Consider the following 18,294-nt stretch of genomic DNA (forward strand, 5'->3'; position numbering starts at 1 on the left):
TAAAATATACGCGGCGTAAAAAACCGAATCGTGACAAGCTGTATTCAATATCAGATACTGTGTTCGATGAAACGGCCCCCAAACTAGAAAACCGCACACCATAAAAACAACTGATAAGGATAAACAGGACCGACAGTACGTCGTAAAACAAATTGAAAATTTCCGGAAATGACACTTTTAAAGGGTGACGTGGGAGATCCATCACTTCTGCGCCATTAATTGATGACAACACACTCTAGCGGAAGAACTCGTCATAACTTTGGTCGAGTATTTTATCGCTGAATATGCGTTGATATGCGGCTTTATAGAGCGGCCACATTGATTTATTCTCCGCACTCCTTCCCGCGTCGACGACGTCACGTCGGGGTGAGCAGGCGGCGCGGCGCGGCGGTATCCCATCTTACTCTCTTCTGTGGATATACTCTTCTGTGGACATTTCCTCCGATATATTTAGCAAACTTAGAGTCTACAATGACGGAGAACAATCTTAACAGAGCCCTACATTCTAGTCAGGCTAGCCCTGATTCGGTCAAGTTTGTGGCAAACCGCGAATGCATGCTATATTCCCAATTTTAAACAACAATATTCTACTCCATTTCCAAGCTCATGAGCTACATTTTCCTGAACCACATCTAGAGATTTTTTAAACTTAAATAATCACATGAAATAGACGCCATACTTCAATATTTACTTTATATAAAGCTACGTCTGTACCTTCACGTCCTACGATTCGTTCTACCACAAGAGTTTTATAAAATCTAACACCATTACGTGTTTACTATAAGTCTTTGCAAAAATTAAAGACATTTTAAAGATTGGCCTAAATTAATATGCACATTAAAAATAACACACAATCAATAACAAATGCAAACATTTACTGTACAATTTTACTTGAAATGTTGAAATGAATTTGTACGTGATTTGTATTTTGAGTCTAGTAGTTTTTAAATGTTCTAATTCATTTCAGTAAATTTTTAATAGGCCTACAAAAATTAGTTAATGAACGAATAAAATTACTTTTGAATCGAAACGTCTGGTACGAAACCTGCATAACTGGTAGACAAATGCATGCAGGACACTCTCGCAAATTGAAACCCAGCACTTTGTGCGGAGTTCCATTTCCACTGGTGGCGGAACGGTGACGGTCGACTGCCCGGGGTGAAATGCCCCTCGCCCGCCAAAATGGAAGACCGCCTCCCCTGAGGCGCGATACAAGGGTGGAAACACAGAAAATGGTGCGGGCCACTTTTATAACTAAACGATCCTAATTATGCCTACCAATGAGGTAATGTACCTTTCACAAGGAATAATCACTTATGACAAGTAAAATCAGTTCTACGCACATACTAATACTTACAAATTACTAGGCTAAGGTATGTCTTAAAAACAGCTTTTTAGCTAATATAACACTGTGACTCATAGCGTTGCTTCCAGTCTGTGTTTCCACATAATTCCATTGCAATTACAATTGAAAATATAATATCTTGATTCTAGTACATGTCGGCTTTTAAAATTTGTAGACTATTTGTCAGAATACAGCAGTTTTAGCAACCTGAATTATAGAAGTAATTAATTAAAAACACGAATTAAAATGAAAGGTTTCTAACAGATACCAAATTACAAAGATTACGGTTTGAAAGATATTAGAAATTATAAACTGGGCTACTGCTTCTGAGCTGAAAAATGAGTTTCAATCAGGCCCAATGTTTGTTGTGTGAAGCATATTCTGTTAGTCTCTATCGAGTGAAGAAAATGTGTTTATTTCATTGTAACATTAATAGCGTAACAACAGGATTGAGTTATATTCTGCTCACACATAAAGTAAATTGTACGATCCACTAACAAGTAATTCGAAGTATTGGTCGTTACGATATTAAAATTTCTTTATACGGACGAACGGACAGAAAATGTTAAATTAAATTAAGGAAGAGGCTAAATAAATTAAATGTTTGTTTCAAAAGACTTGCATTTTTTACTCTGAAACAGAACTATAAATAAATTAGCAGCCCGCCACAACAGACCGACCAAGTCTGCACGGTTTTACGAAATAATTACGCGATATGAAAACAAACGGGGAGGGCTGTCTGATTCGGACATTCCAGCAGCGCTTTAGATTTTTCCCCGGGGTAAAAAGCGCAATAAATTCACATTAGCGCAATTAAATTCTCGCGCGCATAATGGTTTGGACTCATCACGGCTCATAGGCCTCCCGGAGCGCCAACTCCTAAATCAAATGTGTAAAATAAATATAGAAAAGTGGGATTGGAAACGGTGTGCGTTGTTCGGTTGAGATTGTGGCGCTAGATATCTCTGCACAGCGCCGCGCAACGCGCAACTACCGTTCGGTTCATTTTGCTATCGGAATTCCACATTATTGTCCTTATCGCGGCCCGATCTCTGATTATTTTATCGCTCGTCCCCGAATGCTCCGTTTGGTTTAAAACTCGCCGTATTATATTTTAGTCATTGAACACGTGTTTCGGCAGCCAGGCGTTGAATTAGAGTCTACTGATGAATATTAACGATTAATAAATATTTACCGTCCTACAGTGTTAATTAACGCCTTAACACTTCTTTATTTTCCATGAAGCAATTAAAGTAATTAACAATGTGAAGTTAAATTAAGTTTGACCTAATTAGTTAATGGATTTATTTTTGTTATTACAGTAAACACATAGAATAAATATAGATAAAACGATATTGATTTTTGCAAACTTTTCGGACCAGGACATTTGGCCAGAATATATTCATTTCACGTAATAAAAACATCGCTCCACCCCTAACCATCCCTCGTTAAATAATTATAAATATGTGTAAAATAATTATTAGTGATAAGAATTCAATACCTTCATATTTTTATTATTGATTTTTTTGCACTGTGGGAAATATTAACAATTTGGCCTTCAAAAATGTAAACAATGTAAAAGTTTCTTTAATATTATCAATACTCATGTAGTGTTACTGCAATAACTTACATCCAGTGTAGGGCACACTAAATTCTTAAACAGTTCCACACGTCTTCTATTCAATACTGAACTTTTAGCCTACACAACTTATACAGAACTACCCCTAAGAAATTCAGGGCGCATTTTTGCTTAATTGAACTAAAATAGAAACAGGTCAAAATTTCTATTTCAGGGTTTTAAGCGTGTATACAAAACCGAAAGCTAAAAATTTGTATTGTTTTAAAAACTTAATAAATCAATCAATTTAATCAATCAAAATTAAAGATTAAAAATGTAGTTATGCGATGTGAATAGGACTGCCACGTGTAAGTGAGGGGAATCAATCGCTGTTCTATATAATATCAACAATGCAAAAAAAAAAAAAAAACATGAAATGCACATTTAAGAGCAAGTAAATTATTTATTTTTGAGGTGAACAAGGACTGCCACGTGTAAGTGAGGGGAATCAATCACTGTTCTATATAATATCAACAATGAAAAAAAAAAAAAAACATGAAATGCACATTTAAGAGCAAGTAAATTATTTATTTTTGAGGTGAACAAGGACTGCCACGTGTAAGTGAGGGGAATCAATCGCTGTTCTATATAATATCAATAATGCAAAAAAAAAAAACATGAAATGCACATTTGAGAGCAAGTAAACTATTTTTGAGGTGGACACTTGTTCAGCGCTACCGGAGTAACTTTAGATTGATCATAGGTAATGCCACAGGGAAGAAGTACAGAGCACCTCCTGTGTGGGATCACGGAACTGAGTTCAGCCATCATTTTCGGAGGAGGCCATTGCCGCCTGACAGCTCGGCGAGTTTGATTGATTATCCCAACCTAGGGTGAACTCCAGCAGTTCAACTGAGGCGAGCTTTCTTTTGTCGACCGCCCCTCCCCTGACTCCACCCCCCCTCCGGCTTGTGAGTTCCTTCGTAGGCCGATAGGTGTCGCTCAAAACATCACTGACACGATATCTAGTAGATTTATGGGGTACTAAGTCCGGCAACCCCGCTAGATGCAGTGTGTTGGCGCTTTCTAGTCCTCTATTGATTTATGTTTATAGATCTAACCTCTACTTCTTGTTTCATTGCCCTATCACTGTGGAGAATTGTGTATTTTGTGTTGTGGTAGGCTATAGGAACATGAACTAATAATCAGTTGTGGATAACCTTGCTGCTTGAGACAACCCAAGTTGTTTTTGATGAGCACTTGATGAAGTTTGAAATATTTGTTCTTTTTGTTATTTGATGTTGCTAAATTAATTTGTCTTATCGTTATATTTGATGCCATAAAGTGAAACTTTCTTTAGATCTGTTGTCATATTTTGCCAACAAATTAATAGGATTTTTTTGCTAATATCCTTTTTTATAAACATTATTTGACGCAGAGAAGAATAGAAACTACATAATAGATTTATGCTAAGTCAAAATAGTTTGCGACAACATTTGATAAAGGAAACTTTGTCAGGTTCTATTAATTGGATTACCTGTAGCACAATTAAAACTACCCCAAACTGCAACCTCCACTCTGACCTTGAACTCGTTACTATGAGCGCCTCACGTTACTACCAGGAGACAATGTATAGTCTACGTATCAACTTTTTTCTTTTCCTATCTATACTTTTCCAATTTTACCTCAAGATTCCAATAACGGTGAAACCCCTATGCAATTTTTCATTTTGAACCTTTTTATATATTTTTAGTGTTTAGCAACAATAAATTAATTGTACAACTTGGTAGTTGAATATAAACTGAAAAAATATATCAATAAACCAAGAACGAAGAAAACAGGATTTCCGGACATTTGCCATAGTTTAGTGATACAAAAAAATAAGTAACATTACGTTTCGAAATCTGCAAGCTGATCTCTTCTTCTGGTAAATAGCTATCCTAACTTATAATTACAATCCAGGTTAAAATAAACAAATCATACCAGAGCGTTGTGGCACGCATAAGTCAGGGATCACAATCAGTTTAAATCATTAGGGTTGTGTTAATTTTTATTAAGTGCATGTGTTAGTGAAGTTGACACACAACATATTAGTTGTGATTCAGTATCTTTATTTTATTCTAGATTTTAATTATGTGTTAGGTTAGTTATTTACCTGATGAAGTGATCAGATTGCAGATCTCGAAACGTAGTGTTACTGATTTTTTTCTATCACTGAACAATCCCTAAGGTCCGGAAAATCCTGTCTCCTTCACAATCCTTCCATCGTCAAAAACAAACTTCAAACAAACCAAGAACGTTTACCATATAACCCCCCCCCCTTATCATTATAAGGAACCGTTAAAATATGCCTCAATTCTTGTAAGAAACATCATAGTGTTTTATACCTCTAGATTTAAATATTTCGTGATGACAAATTCGTTTTAATACTCCAAACTACTAGTGAGTGAGAAATTAGGCACGTTGTCTGCTGCGACCTTTATTTACAATACTTAATTAATTACCTACCATCAGATGAAATTTAATCCTAAGTAAATACAACTCCTAATCCTACTCTGTTTACACAGACTGGTCTAACTAAGATAAAAGTTTCAAAAGTTCCCTACTGCTCTATTGACTTCAATCCATTTACTTCTTAACGTCCTGTAGAAAAACGTATTTCTCAAGCAAGATAAGCTGTATTTCATCGAACTTGACAGCTCATTTGGTTTGGCCTGATTAGTAAAGTTATCTAGTAAACAGAATAATTAACTGCATTCAAGGAAAGGTAGACATGTTAACTAACCGATTGTGACAGAACGGCGATAAGGTCTGGAAATAGTTGATAAATTCGCAACAAACCCCAGACCGGTGACGCGTGCATAATAGTTTGATAACTCTGTGTGTGTGTGTGTGTGTGTGTGTGTGTGTGTGTGTGTGTGTGTGTGTGTGTGTGTGTGTCGTGTTCATTTGCACAGTATCGTGTTTTACATTTTCCTGAACACTTGTTTGTCAGTTGTGCACGGAAAATTGTTTGTTGTGCAATTCCTGGCAATAATTTCATTTGTGTGTTTGTTCGTGCGGTTAATTTCTCTTTGTGATTCCAAACTTATTTCCAGCCTAATCTTTGCCATTTCATCAGGTGAGCGAAATTCTTGTTTAACTATTCGTGTCAGAATGTAACTACAAGTTAATAGCGGCTGAGATCCATGCGTGTTACTGCCGATTGCATTACAAATGCACTATTGCCGCAGTTAATACTTGAATTAGCAAAGTAGTTCTCCTCGATGTACTGTTTTTTTTTCTTAATTCGTACTCAAAACTTGTAGTTGTAAAAACGTGAATAAACTAATTATGCATAGTCAAGGCCACCAACATTTTACTAACATTCTACCAAAAAATAAAAGTGTGAAATCATATCTGGTAAAATAAGTACACTATATCAAAGGCAAGCAGGAGACATCCTCGGACGATAAGACGGTACTTACTACTGGCCCTACCTTTATCTTGTGAGATAGCATTTCTACTCACTTTACTTCGCATTCAAACACAACTGTTTATGCCATATTTAACTACCTAATCTCGTTTACTAGTAAGTCTGAAAACCTTCCTGAATTCTTTTATAATCGGATGAGAAATAACTAGTTTACACTATAAAAAGCGGAATATATTTCAATGTTACAAATATAAAAGTAAACCAATAGCAAGTGTATAGGATTAAGTGAAACCACTCAGAAACCTGTGCCCAACAGAGAAAAAACGTAAACGTACGTTAACCGCTCAACAATAACTATATCAGGTGTGATGTTTTGTTTTGTGTTGTTAAGTATGGCGTCTTGATATAATGATCGATGCCAGTCGAGGTCACCCGAACATAAGGGATAATTATTAGTTATTACGTCAATCAAATATCGTAAATCATATAATACCTAAAATAGTTTCTGTGTTATTTTCGCTTGAAATCCAAGTAGAATGGTTCAGAACGAAAGTTTGTATGTGGCCCATACGTGTTTCATGTTATGCAAGTTAAAAATATCAGCAAACATTTGGATGTAATGTGGATTTTAACAAAAAAATGAATTTTTAAGAGTAGTTCACAAACATATGTTGTCATGATATAGCGTTGAGTTACGCCTATGTATGATGGATTTATAATAATACTTATGGATATAGAATGTTGTTAGCAATCTAATGATCATATATACCTTGTATTTTGCTTAATGTTCAATTCTTGTCTAATTTAGATCGTCTTTACACAAATCATCCCTTACGTCCTGTTGAACTCGAATTCAACAGGAAAAGATAAAATAATACTAAGGTGCCCATTGTTATTGTTACAAGAAATAGTTTATGCTTGAACATTAAACTCTGTTTCTTTCTGATATATGTTTCTAGAATATCACTATTAACACATTATACTTCGCCCTGTCGAGATTTTGCATGTTTTTGGCGCTAAGGAACATCACCCAAATAATGTGACATCTTGAAAGTTCAGTGATAACAAAGTATTTGAGTAAACCTAAACCATTTGTTGTCATTTATGTAGTATCATTATGAGTGACGACAAAGAAATGAATTAAGCACACAAGAAAATTTATTTTGTAGTTCGAACGCCCTAAAGTTTACAATAACTGTACTAGAACAACTATGGACAGAAGTCACCAATGTAGTCTCTCTAAACAAAATTCCCCTTTAGCGACTTGACAATCACGGTAGTCAGAACATAACTTTTCTGTTCACGGTTGGTGCAATGCAAACTAGTTTGATTATTATAATACCATAATTAAAATTTAGTAATTGAAAATATTCTTAAGAAATATAAGGATTTTAACAAGAAATATAACCTCAGGCGTGAGTGAGTGGTATGATTAGTAAAATATTTTTATGAACGAACCTAAAAGAGTTCGAAAATCAGTTAAAACTGTGGTTTATAAACGATTCTGCTAACTATATAAACTGTCTGACTAGATAGATACAGATGCATAGGCCTATCTAGCAGCAACAGTAGTACATTAGTGTCGACTACCCTTGTACGGTGATCGGTTGTAGGTTCCAGTGGCGAATCGCACAAAAGGGTTGCCAAACTAATTTATAAAAGATTCATCAAACCGGCGAATGAAAAGCGGCTAAACCAATGTTGACCGGTTTTCATTAACCGAGTGAACAGCAAAACAATGATGCTGTGTTTAATCAGTGTGTTTGTCGGTAGTTGGACGAGCGGCCGACGGATGGCAGCACCTCCCGACCCCGGTGTGCTACAGTACGGTGTTATCGTGTTAGCAATTAGTCCACTGGGTGGAAGGGGTTGCATGTGATTCTAATCGCTTGTTGTCGACATTGCCCCCCTCCACCCCCCTCACCACACCGCACCCCCCTCAACGGCCGGTTTATCGATTCTGCTGTATTAATGCCGAAAGCATAGCCCATAAAGCCGCGGCAGGATTCGGCCCGATATTAATTACATCCCAATAATATTGTCAGTTTCGGTTTACTGACGTTGTTTTAAAATTAGAATCCAGTGACCGCTTGCGGCTTTGTGTGTCCTACTGGATTTGTTTCATTTATGAACGTCTGTTGTTTACATCCGCTGCTTATCGACGCAGCGGCCCCACGGGCTTTAGTTACTGCAATAATTGTTACACTGTACAGTCCACTATAAACTGACGAACACTACATTTTTTGAGTGTTTATATAATTATGATCATCGAGTGTATTTACTTACATTTGTAAAATAGGGGCTCATTTATAAATAGCATCATATTTCAGACTTATTTATTACACTATGCAGTTTTAAAAGTACAATAAACGTTAATGTCTGTCAAGTTGCAACCACAGAGTTGCCATACAACAATATCGAATTTTGACTATTTTTTCAACTATTACTACTATCATTACTAATACTATAAGACATTGTCTTGTATTTACATTCTGAAATATGTTTATAAACAGGGGACTTATACTTTAAACACAAATACTTGTGCGCACACTTTTACAATGAGGATTGTTTTCATCAATCCGGTGATTAAGTCTATCAGCCTATAATAGCCGAAAACAAGTGAAACATCAGTGAAAACAATACGAAGTAGATAGTTCTTTCTTTAAAAAAAATAACAATTACGTGTGGAAATCCCTATATTACGAGCAGTTACCATTGGCAACGTATCGAGTTGATCTGAAAACATGTTAAAACCCTTAAATGAATTAGATTTATATCAGTACCTTATAAGTCATTGTATGAAAAATATTGGTTGCATGTATTAAAAACTCCGGTTCTTTTTATTTAATCGTACAAGATAAATAATGTTAGAGTTAGCAGGGGATAGTATTTTTCAAAAACTTGATGAACTAGGGAGCAGACTAAAAAGTAATTTAGTGGTGTTTCTTTGTTTAGTGGTGTTATAATTATTTCAAACACCATGAATCAATGTGAATTTTCAGTTATTTACCGCTTAGTGCAACGTCTGAAATTCAACACTATAACAGACTTTACTCCTGGAATCTGGAGAACGTGTTCGTCTGGATTCAAACAAAGTCGGTGACGATGATGTTTGAAACAAACTCTCCGTTATTTCGTCATTAGATACACCTACACTAGATATAGGTCTGTTTGGTTTGCTCACCATCCATTGCAATCTAGATGAAGAGGTGTTTTCTACGAAATTGAACATTTTGTGATAAAACAACATGCGTTTCTTTTTAGTCATTGTATTTTATCCACTGTCTTTTTGAAAAAAAAGGTAACATAATTACTTTTTCACCAAGTGTTTAAAATAAAATCCCGGCGAAATATTCACAACACGTTCATATTATACAAATCCGAGAATCCAGCATATGAATCTAAGCACCAAAATATTGATGGAGCCCTTTTTCTAAATGATTCTAAACAGTGGAGTTAATGGAGGAAATGAGCTTGAGCAAATCACGTACTCGCTGCCTGTGCTATTATCATTACGTAAATTATTAGGGAATTGTAATTCATTGAATGTCATTCTTCACCTACATAAATATTTTTAAGCAACGGAGATTGTTATTAATTGTTGATATTTTCATTTCATTTCGAGGAGTGAAATTTGGGCAGCAAATATTAACTTAAACATTCGAAACGTAAATTTTTCAAAATGGAAATGTAAATACCACAATATATATGATTGCAATAAGTGTTTAGATACATATTTAACGGGCATATTTTGTTTATTAAGATGAGTTATGGGTCTGGAAATATAGTTTTTCGAATTAAAAGTATTTTACACAGGAGGTATGTGAGATAAACGGTTAAAATGTATCTTTATGTTTAAACAAATACTATGATACGTGTTGTGTCAAACGGTGAATGTAGGTTGGACTCTCTAAACAGTAGTCCATAGTATGTAATAGGTAGTATTTGAGTACTATGTTAATAAAATCTGTAGAAATTGTTTTGAAAGTAAATTATTCTTAGTCGAATTTACTCAATAACACATACGTAATAAAAACAAAGTAATTATCGTGCTCTTTATCAACAATAAAAAATAAGCGTTTCACAAAAACAACAGTTTCACTCAATGTTAGTCTTCCAAAAAAGATTTTGTAAATAATTTAAAAATGCTGAGTATATATGAATACTTATATATTATTTCTGTTTTGTATTTCAGTCATCTACTTTTCAATCTTTTCAGTTACCTACTTAACAGTCAACTCCATTAAACGTCAGGTCCAACATAAGTTTTGTCTTTCAGTTTATATTTACTAAATTATAAATCAGGTATTTACATATGGTAGACAGCTGTATTGAAGTAAATATTTTCCAAATATTTTAAGTAATCATTAAATATAATTAATTTATACATTCAGGATTGAAATACAGCTACATTTTAAATAAGAGTGTTTTTATACAAGCGTGTGTTCATTTACTTTAAAAATTACGTTTTTACAATATTGAAAAATAACTTGAAGCGCCCGATCTATTAAGCACGTGATATATAAACAGCAGTGTATCGAAATTGCCTACCATATAGGGGCCTCCGGTTACTGGACAAACTTGGCGGGTTGTCCGTTAGAGCGCAGCATAGTCTCTGATTGATAACTGGGCTAAACATAGTACGTTGTTGGGTTTATTGATTATGCCACAATGATTTAAAATTTAGTGACAGTTTTATACTTTAGTAGATTATTGGCCTTGTTTTTTAATTTTGTAATTTTGTAAATTTTGTCTGTGTATGGCAATACTTAATGCAATACTTAAGACACAAATAAGCCATTTTCAATTAAAACCTCGAAAAAATAATATTACTAAGGCATATTATTTTACATTAACACTTTGATACATTGTAATTTAAATGTGATACAAGTGTTCAACAAAATAATTAAACTTATTTACCAACTTTATTATCTCAATATGAGTCGATCTAATATATATATTTAGCAAATACAATATTTAACCTTAAATGTACATATACAATGAATTTCATATTATTTTACGTTTTATTGGTGTTGATTATACCTGTCAACTGTAAGTAAAACTATACTAACATATACATCGTACACACTATTTCACAAAAACAACATTTTTCGAAACATTCGGGCTTCGCTAATAGTTGAAATTAGTTCTTACAAACATTATAAAAGTTAAACCATTAATAGAAACTTACCGAGATCAAGGAAATATCCGTACAACTTCACAGACACATCGAAGGGCTCGAACTGAAGGGAAGGACGGTACTGAAAACGAAATTTCTCTTTTTCACAATATTGTGACATTTTAGAAAGTGGGCAGCTCACGAGCCGGCACCTTTGTCGGGTTTACAGCCTTTAGAAAATAAGGGACCCGGTGACGCAACTTTCCCCTCTAGACAAAACCTAGTTTCACTTCCTAGGTGGAACTGGTGTTTCCTGTACATCTTAAACATTCGGTTCTATAAACAAAGTATTCGAATAAAATCACATCTTTCTATTTAATAAACTAGCTCACGGGTGTATATTATGTCTGGAAACACCCAAATATATCCTTTAATAATTTAAATATAAATTTGAAACCTCTTACAATCGTGATAGAGATTGGGCATCTACTTTTTGGAACAATGTTTTTGTTATGTCACACCAACGGGACGTCCTGGCCGAGGGTATCGTGAATATATTCTTAATGGAAGCCTATACCTTGTGATACATAATTTTAAAGGTAATAGCTTACTGAATTGAAATGCCACAAACCGCATCTCAAAGGAATTATTCTATCAGAAAATAGAGCAATTTTTTAGTATTGAAAAATTTACTGATGTTCAACAATGTAATTTTAACATGGTTTCTTGCCACAAAATGTGTTACACTAATTTTTTAGCATTTTTTTAAATGTTCAATTAAAATAAAATAAACAATTTATTTTTAAGCTGGTTTCCTTAGTACAAATTTACCAGTTTTTATTACAATGAATAAAACTTATGAGTCACTTTCTCTGATTACTTATGAATCTGTACTTGGTGTTTTCCAGTCAGCAGGAAGGTTTTAAAGAGACAAAGGTCACTAGCCTATGAGAAACATTATTGTGTTATTAATCATTCTGGTCTACAGGTTTCAGTTTGTTGAGCATGGAGCTTTCACTAGACAGGTCTAAGCTTGGGAATTACAAATGGACAAAGGTCATATCATTCCTGTCGAGTTAATCAGTGTCTCTGAAGCATTGCTGTCAACAAGTTTATCTAATTACAGTAGTTCAGTTTTTATTTGGCATTTTAATGGAATTGTCTGAAAGAGAACGAATTACTCTGTTGATGATGCGAGGATATGGCGATCGTCAAAGATCTTATCGGGAAGTTTGTAATTTGTTTAATGACACTTTCCCAGAAAGGAAATCCCATAAGTGTTTCAACAATATCAAAAACTATTGAGCGTTTTGAAATGACAGGGAGTGTACGTAATCGGCCAAAGTCGGGTAGGATACAATCTGCAACAGATGAAGAACATGCACTAGATGTTTTGCAAAACATTTATTGAAGACCCACATACATCGCTCAGAAAAGCTGCACAGCAACATGATATGCACCCTATGTCTGTGAGTAAGATTTTGAAAATTAATAAATACAAACCATTTAAAGTTCATTTAGTCCAACAGTTAAGTGAGGATGATTACGACAGAAGAGTTGAGTTTTGTGAACTTGTGAATGCGCAAATGTGATGACAATAGAGATTTTCTGACCAACATACTATTTTCTGATGAGGCAACTTTTTTCCTAAATGGCAATGTTAACAGGCACAATTGCCGTTACTCTGGGCTAGTGAAAACCCACATTGGATTACTGAGTCCCATTCACAGCAACCACAAAAACTGAACGTATGGTGTGGAATTTTAGGTAACAAAATTGTTGGACCCTTTTTCATCAATGGAAATTTAAATGCCGAACTTTACTACAATATGCTCCAAAATGAAATAATCCCAGCTATTCAAATTGCATCAGGAGAATACTTTGATAATGTATGGTTTCAGCAGGATGGTGCTCCACCCCATTATGGGAGACAGGTAAAGAGGAGTATTTGGATTTAAGGTTTCCCTCATAAATGGATTGGCCGAAGAGGAGAAATCGAATGGCCTCACAAGATCTCCGGATTTGTCACCAATCGATTATTTCCTATGGGGTCATTTAAAATCCAATGTTTATAGAAGAAAGCCTCATAATTTGGAAGACCTAAGAAACAGGATTATAGAGGAGATTGCTTTGATAACTGAAGAAATGTTAGGCAACTCCTGTCGAAATCATTTTACACAAGATTGGCTCATTGTCAAACCGTAGAAGGAACACAGTTCGAACAATTGCTTTGACACCAAATGCAGGTAAAACGTTTGTTGTAAGACTTTTCTAACAGCATACATTATTTTTTATTTGTAATAAGAAATCAATAACATAAGTATTTCCATAATTGTACTGTAATAAAAACTGGCAAATTTGTGCTAATAGAACCAGCTTAAAATGAAATTTTTGTTTTATTTTAAATTGAACATTTAAAAAAATGCTAAAAAATTAGTGTAACACATTTTGTGGCAAGAACCATGTTAAAATTACATTGTTGAACATCAGTAAAATTTTCAATACTAAAAATGCTCTATTTTCTGATAGAATAATTCCCTTGAGATGCGGTTTGTGGGCATTCAATTCAGTAAGCTATTACCGTTTAAAATTATGTATCACAAGGTATAGGCTTCCATTAAGAATATTCACGATACCCTCGGCAGGACGTCCCCCGTTGGTGTGACATAACAAAACATTGTTCCAAAAAGTAGATGCCCAATCTCTATCACGATTGTAAGAGGTTTTCAAATTTATATTTAAATTATTAAAGGATATATTTGGGTGTTTCCAGACATAATATACACCCTGTATATTTCTTTTTATATACAATGATAAGGGTAAATAAAAATGATAGTGGGCATTTTAAGGTGCCCTATGTTGCATTGTTTGATATATCATAAAAGGAATACACTTTTCTCAACATCTAACTCATGAGAGTACACAACATCTTTGACAGTACACAATTTACAGACATTCCTCAAAACCAATTTAGTTTAATCTAATAGTCAGCACAGCTTTATTGGGATATTGTGTAAATAATAATACAAGTGCATTACAAAAGGCATACTGCATAATTGCATAAACATACTCCAAACTATTATTATTAATCCATTAATTACAGAACTAACACCTTATATTTGGAATGGGAAACTTGTTGTGTGTCCAAGATGTTTAATGGAATGAATCATAAAAAGATCTATTTAACTCGTGATAATTACTTAAGTAGTCTGTTTATTAGACGAATAGTGGAGCTGGGTGGGGGTAAGGGGTGGATTAGTGAGCTGGTGCTCGAATTTCACTTCGGACAGTTGTTTTAACTCGTCACACTTAAACACGGTCCAGATCCAATTCATCACAGCTCTCCTCTGACCCTACAAGAACTATTTCCTCCCCAACCTTTGTCGAAAGTTGGGCCGCCATCTTGGAGACGTTTAGTCGCCGTGGAATTCCACCCCCTTCCACCACCTTCCATCTAACCCACCCTCGATACCAAACTGTTAACTAGAGACATCTGGGTGTTATTCTGATACTCTTCTCTGAGCTGTTTACTCAAGTGGTCCCTTCACTTCAAGTCTTGCCCCACTTCCTGCCACTCACTCTACTCTGTTTACGTTCTGGAGTTCTCGGAAATCCATCTTCTGTAATACAATATTTGATCTGCTGATAGTGAAATATCCTTCCTCCCACTTCATAGCTATCATTCCTACAAGAAATAAAATTCGTCGATGAAAATCATTGAAAAGCATACATTTTAAAGGACCCTTTACTTTAGGGCATTTACAATATACTCAGACGACTCAATTAAATAAATTGTAAGTTTTTCACTACAACTTTTTTTATTAACTCGATAAGTGAATTGGATATGTGAGTTCCGTGGAATATTATAATAGTGCATCAACACCGTAAATAGCATTGGAAGGGTTTTGTGACTACACCTCACTAGAAACAGTACACTTTGTGAGTTCTTACAATGCCAAATAACAAGCCGAATAAGTGTCTTGAGACCTGTATAACAGTACATTAACACCATAAATAGCAATGGAAGGGTTTTTATGACTACACTTCGCTAGCAACAGTACACTATATGAGTTCTTACAATGCCAAATAACCAGCCGGATAAGTGTCTTGGGAACGGAATAACAATAAACTACCACGAGAAATAGTATTGGGGGTGTTTTACGTGCACATATAACTAGCAACGGTTTATTATGTGAGTTTTTTACAATGCCAAATAACCAGCCGGATAAATGTCTTTGGAACGGAATAACAATAAACTAACACGAGATATAGTATTGGGGGTGTTTTACGTGCACATATAACTAGCAACGGTTCATTATATGAGTTTTTACAATGCCAAATAACCAGCCAGATAAGTGTCTTGGGAACGGAATAACAATAAACTACCACGAGATATAGTATTGGGGGTGTTTTACGTGCACATATAACTAGCAACGGTTTATTATGTGAGTTTTTACAATGCCAAATAACCAGCCGGATAAATGTCTTTGGAACGGAATAACAATAAACTAACACGAGAAATAGTATTGGGGGTGTTTTACGTGCACATATAACTAGCAACGGTTCATTATATGAGTTTTTACAATGCCAAATAACCAGCCAGATAAGTGTCTTGGGAACGGAATAACAATAAACTACCACGAGATATAGTATTGGGGGTGTTTTACGTGCACATATAACTAGCAACGGTTTATTATGTGAGTTTTTTTACAATGCCAAATAACCAGCCGGATAAATGTCTTTGGAACGGAATAACAATAAACTAACACGAGAAATAGTATTGGGGGTGTTTTACGTGCACATATAACTAGCAACGGTTCATTATGTGAGTTTTTACAATGCCAAATAACCAGCCAGATAACTTGTGACCCCTACTTTGGTTACATAGGGTAAAGATTTTGTCATGACCGTGAGCATTTTTATTGTGGGGAACAATGTGGGTTGCTGGGGTTTAGGCGCGGGCGGTGACGTGTTTTATTGGAACTGGGGCATTTCAGGACATCGCTTCGCATCGCGCGGCTTGGAATATTGATGTGGGATATTCTGGAACCGATCCAAGGCCTACTACTGTGATAGCGGAATATTCTATTGGACGGGACGGTCCGTATTGCAGCTGTTTCTTCAAGGTTACGATCATGGAGAAATATTTTTACATCATTGTTTGGAATAATCATCTAATGTTGGTTTTATTTTTACGACAACTTCTATTTGATTGTATTGTTTTATGTGGGCCTAATGTAAACACCAACATGTACTTGGTTCGAACGACAAGTTATTGACTGTGACGTCTAAACCTAAGTTTAAAATTAACTTATTAGTTCACCTGGCATTTCAGAGAATCAACGAAATGTGGCAGCAACAAATGAGCGTGTGTTCTGTTTTAAAAAGCACAAAGTTAAAATTTATTTATCACCACTAACATTTCTGAATAATATGTTAAACACACCCTTTCACATGAGGATTAGGGTGTATGTGGTATTAGTGAACTGTTTTACTTCCTGTCACAAATACATGTTTTACAAATAGTTATGTCACAACACTTCTTGTATGCTTTGGGTTAGTAGTAGGGGCAGCACCTCGGGAGAAATAAAAATATATATCTGAAACAATCGTTTATTTCACAGTTACTCCGAAACTAATGCTCGAAAAAATCGACTTTGTTAATGAAAACATGCAACATTTTGAAATTCTTATTATTTATGCTGGTCTAACGTTAATGTTGGATTATTTAATTCGATCAACGTGAATTAAAACGAAATTACGTGCAAGGCTAGGTAAAGTAAAAAAAAACTAGCTCTAAAAAGTACACATTTGAAGTCAATTTAATGACGTATCCTATGTGGCCCCAAGACGTTACTCAATATAACTTAATTTCTCTTGAATAGGTAGCCCCCTCACCATCACCACACTGACTGAGGTTGCACGACGACAACTATACGACTGGCCTCCATTTGGCACGGGACTGGGTACGTTACTTAGCCAGAACTTAGTTATGTTGCAGTCACTTTAAAGATATATTTACTGAATAAATCTTAACGAATGGGAAGATCTTGAGCTTTTATGATGGGTAGTTTCATGAAAGATTGAACATTGCCTTGCTTATCTTATCTTCAGAATGTTATGTCATCAATACAAATTCTTTGATAAAGTAATTTGGAGATCATCCTAAAGGAGTAAATACGTGACCTTTAGTGAAATTACTCTCTGTCTTCACTGCTTCCCAAACTCTATTCTGAGCAATTACAACATTACTCTATTAGTGTACATTATACGCTAGAACGTATTTTCTTCTTTACAGAACAACAATACAGTTTAGTTTTGGTTCAGGCTATAAAACGCCCATGTCAGATTTCACCCTAGAACGAAAAAGATCCGGGACTGTGTCGCCTTCGACAGTTTCTTACCGCTGTCCGCTCCGGTTGCATTTGCTAACAACCATGTCCTCGTCCCGCAACCATGTTAATTGGGCCAGATGTCGCCCGAGGATGTTCTGTCGATCTGCCCCATCGACTGCAGATGGTCCTCTGACCGGGAACTCCCCGTCACACCCCCGACACCTCGACCATGGTGTCATATCTGCCCTGATCCCGCACCGAACCACAGCGTGTGGTGCTACCCGGACCTGGTCATGTGAGTACACAGGAGATTCACTCGAATACACATTTATCCTTGAATTGTATCCCCATTATTGTGGCACTGATATGAGTTATGGATTAAAGTAAAACATTTTACGTATTTTTTTTAAAATGATAGTAAAATAATAAATAAGCGGGAACACAGTGATTAAGGAAGAATATCATATGTATTAACTGAGAATGCCGTTATTAAAAACATTTCTTTAAGGGTAATATATAAGT

General features: G+C 35.3%; 1 protein-coding gene across 8 annotated transcripts in view; it reads left to right on the plus strand.

The window, feature by feature from the left end:
- The window catches only part of LOC124369808 (homeotic protein antennapedia-like), a 273,221-nt gene that overhangs the window by 234,397 nt on the left and 20,530 nt on the right, over positions 1–18,294 (plus strand). Inside the window, exon 1 of one of the 8 annotated variants that reach the window (XM_046827919.1) lies at positions 17,323–17,403. The exons of the other annotated variants lie outside the window; for them this stretch is intronic. The gene's annotated coding sequence lies outside the window, so the exon portion shown is untranslated. Of the gene's footprint in view, positions 1–17,322; positions 17,404–18,294 lie in introns of those variants that run through there. 8 annotated transcript variants of the gene reach the window in all.

This window comes from Homalodisca vitripennis, chromosome X (genome assembly GCF_021130785.1).
Source record: "Homalodisca vitripennis isolate AUS2020 chromosome X, UT_GWSS_2.1, whole genome shotgun sequence".
Classification (NCBI taxonomy): Eukaryota; Metazoa; Arthropoda; class Insecta; order Hemiptera; family Cicadellidae; genus Homalodisca; species Homalodisca vitripennis.